The following is a 3,939-nucleotide window of genomic DNA, read 5'->3' as shown; positions in this document are numbered from 1 at the left end:
TCAACGCGCTGTTGGGGATCGCATCCGGACCCGGAGCCTTCCTAGGTATCAGGCTTCTGCCTGCCTGCAACACCTCGGCTTCCGTAACCTCGCAGATGTCGCTCGGGCTATGCTCGAACCGCAGGGAGCTAGGGATCTGCCGTCCTCGAGGAAACAGTGCCCTGACTATACCCTCCAGTGCCTCTGGATCTGTTGGAGCTTTGCTGCCCGCGTTCAGCCTCTTCACCACCATCCTGTACGCGCCTCCCCAGGGGTCCTCTTCGGCGGCATCACACAGCTTAAGGAAGCATTCCCTCTTGCTGTTCCTTATGGCGGTCTTCAGATCCTTCCTCGCCGCTTTGTAGGTCTCGCTGCATCGGGCCAAGCGCGGTGTGCCTCTGGCTCGCTGGAGCAGCCTTCTGGCCCGGTGGCAGGTTCTACGGAGAACCGCAATCGCTTCGCTCCACCAGAAAACTGGATCCTTGTGCTTCCGGAACGTCCCTCTCGGTAGCATGCTCTGGTCGCATGCGCCTTCAAGTGCGTCCGCCAATTTGGTCGCCATATCGTTGGCTCCGTCTGCATCGTTTGCAGAGTAGCTCTCAAGGGCGCTTGCGAAGGCTTGGGCCCTCAGCGTGTCCTGGCGGTACGCCTTCCCATGCCGGAACGGGGAAGGGTGCCCCCTCTCGATCGGGCAAGGGTGCCCAGGGTGCATAGTATGGCCTCGTGGTCGCTGGCAGTGTATACGTCGCTGATCCTCCATCGGGCGTGCCGGGCCAGCGTGCTGCTGGTATAGGTGAGATCGATGATCGACCCTACACCTGCCCTGCTGAAAGTTTGTTGGACCCTTCGTTCAGAAGGACGACGTCCAGAGAGGCAAAAGCCTCCAACACCGTGCGGCCTCTGGCGTTTGTACGGGAGGACCCCCATTCCAGGGCCCAGGCGTTGAAGTCGCCTCCGACTACGACGTTGTTCCGTCCTCGCAGATCACAGCTCAGCTCGTCCATAATGAGGCTGAAAGTCTCCAGTGAGAGGCTGGGTGCCAGGTAGCAGCTATATAACCATATGCCGCCTACATACCCTCGGACGAACCCGTCTGCCGACTTGGTGTCGCGCAATTGCGGCGCGTCGACGCCACAGAGCCACAGGGCCGCTTTGCCAGTAAGGTCCGTGGCCCAATCGCTGCTGCTGCCCACCTTATGTGGTTCGCTGAGGAGTGCCACCTCAGAGCCAAGCTCGCGCACCGTCTGCGTCAGGAGATCCTGTGCGGCCCTGCAGTGATTCAGGTTGAGTTGAATCAACTGCATGTCGTCCTGGTTTTGCCGACCCCGCTTCGCGTGGCTGGGCAGTTTTTAGTGCCTGCCTGGTGCGTGACCTCCTTCTTTCCAGCTGCTGTGCAGATGAAGCACGTAGGCTCTATTTTGCATTCGGCAACTTTGTGCCCTTTCTCCCCGCATTTGATGCAGCAGCCACTCCTGTCCACTGTACTCTTGCAGTTCCGTGCGATATGCCCGGGTTCCAGGCATCGGTAGCACCTTGGGAGTCCATCTCTTTCCCGGATCCTACATATGGTCCAGCCGATCCTCACCTTGCCGCCTTTCAGGACCGCTTGGCCCAGGGAGAAGGGCAAGCTGACCACCGCCAGCTGGGACTCCGCGTATCCGCGTATCTTACTCGACCCTCGTCAATGTTGAATTGGCGAGTTAAAGCGGCACAGATCTCCTGCTCCGTCGCGAGGGAGTCGATGTCCCGTATCTCCAATATGACCACCTTCGAGTCTTCCGTCATTGCGCGCACAGACGCTCCATCGCCGAGGACACGTGCGATGCTGGCTTTCATGCCCTCAGCACTCTCCACGCTGTCTTTTGCCACCTCCAGCAGAAGGTTGCCGTTTATGGTGCGGCGTACCTTGGAGACGCAGCTTCCCCGGTCGGAAAGCTGGTTGTCGTGTCGTCTGGTGACCATTGCCAGAACCTCGCTGTACGACTTCCCGGGGCCTGAACTATGACCGCGTCTGGGCGAGCGCGGCGTGCTGCTCTCGGCCTCTTGGCCACCACGCTCCATTCGCTGTCCGGGATTCCGGGGCTCTTGGGCTGCCTCATGGCGCTGGTCGTCGCCACGTCTCCGTGTGGCCGCAACGGGGCCTTTTTAAGGGTCCTCTTGGTTGCGATAGCTCCTTTTCGCTGCCTTGGGCGCGTAGGTGGGGTTCCCGGCTCCCCCATTGGACCTTCGGCCACGGATGGCTGGCTAAGTCTACGCCACGGTTCGGTTTGCGCTGCGGCATCTTTCCTCCAGACGGTCGTTGTCTGCTGCTCCTTGTCTGCGCTCCGCGTGCTCTGTGAGCATTTCGGGCACAGGCCTTGGGCGTCGGAGCCTTCCTGCATGCCTTCATGCGCACGAACAGTGCTCTGGTGGCCATGTTGATGTGGCGCGTATTTTTGTCCATCATCCTGGTCTGAACCTCATCAAGGATTTTTCCCAGCTCCGAGAGGTTCTCAAGGCAGGTAGCCTCCTGGTGGGCCTTGCTCTTCTTGGGCGGCGTTTGCCTCTGGGAACTTCCCGGGCTGGCTGGGTCCCGAACCCTCTTGGGGTCTCCCTAGAGTCAAGGTCCCGACTCTGCGCCGCTGCTGCTGGAGATGGAGATGGCTTGGGTGCCGGCGATCGGGCGAGCATGCTACCCTTCCTGAAGGCGAGCTTTTCATCCTCCTTCGAAATTAAAATCTCCCTCCGTTGGCGCGCAACTCCAGCACTCTCCAACACTCTGGCAGCCCTGGGTCGATCGGGGCTGTCTGGCAACACCGTCCATGTGGCAACTCTACGCGATCACCTGTCTGGCGGCGCGATCAGCTGCTGTGTGTGGAGCTCCATGTACACTTGTACGAGTGTGTTTTTTTTTTTTTTTTTTTTATTGGGAAAACAATATTAACAATAGTGGGTGGGGGGTGGGTTGTTGGAATGGGAATGTTGAGGGTAGGTCCACTCCCGCGGGACTGCCGCTAGGCATTACTTCGCGGTGCGGAGCTTGGTGTTTAATGGAAATGGAAAAGGATTTAATAGCGAAGGCGACACACATAAAGAATGGATTTTTAAAACCATTTCAATTATGCCACAAGTTCCCCATCAATCTGGCTGCGTGCCTCTTCTACTTCTGCCGCCTGATGACGCCTCTGTTCCAACTGCTATGACGTCAACGATTGCAAAACTCTTCAGCTGTGCAGCCAGTGCATCCCGTCTCGGCCGGATTTGTCTGCGCCAAAGTTACCTGACACTTTCATGAGTTTTCTTGGGTCGACGAAAATAGTTTTTCCACATTTCGCATTCGACCGAGTGGACCGCATTCCCCTTGGAGCATAGATAGAATATTTCAGAGCAGTGCTCGCTGCCAAAAGCTTACTGTTACACATTCGTTCTGCGAAACGAAATCTAGTTAATTAAAATGTGGCAAGCAAATAATCAACAAGCAATTCAAACTAGAAAAAGACCACAATTCTGCTTCCTCTCTGCCTTTACCTGCCGTAAATGGCCGTCCAATTGGTAATGGCTCGACAAAAATCCCACATTCATATTTACGAACCATAAATATGGACTCGTACTACCAAAAAAAAGGAAAGGAAAAAAATAAAAGGAGGTTAACCAATTTGTTCGCTTGCGGCTGCTGTAAGTGACAACAAAAGAGGTGGTGGAGCCGGTCAAGGCATTGTAGCTTTTTATACCCGATACTCAAAATGAGTATTGGGGTATATTAGATTTGTGGTAAAAGTGGATGTGTGTAACGTCCAGAAGGAATCGTTTCCGATCCCATAAAGTATATATATTCTTGATCAGCATCAATAGCCGAGTCGATTGAGCCATGTCCGTCTGTCCGTCTGTCCGTCCGTCCGTCTGTCCCTCTGTCCGTCCCCTTCAGCGACTAGTGCTCAAAGACTATAAGAGCTAGAGCAACGATGTTTTGTATCCAGACTT

The sequence above is a fragment of the Drosophila miranda genome, assembly GCF_003369915.1.
Source record: "Drosophila miranda strain MSH22 chromosome Y unlocalized genomic scaffold, D.miranda_PacBio2.1 Contig_Y1_pilon, whole genome shotgun sequence".
In the NCBI taxonomy this organism is placed as follows: domain Eukaryota; kingdom Metazoa; phylum Arthropoda; class Insecta; order Diptera; family Drosophilidae; genus Drosophila; species Drosophila miranda.
Note: the sequence above shows the minus strand (reverse complement) of the source record.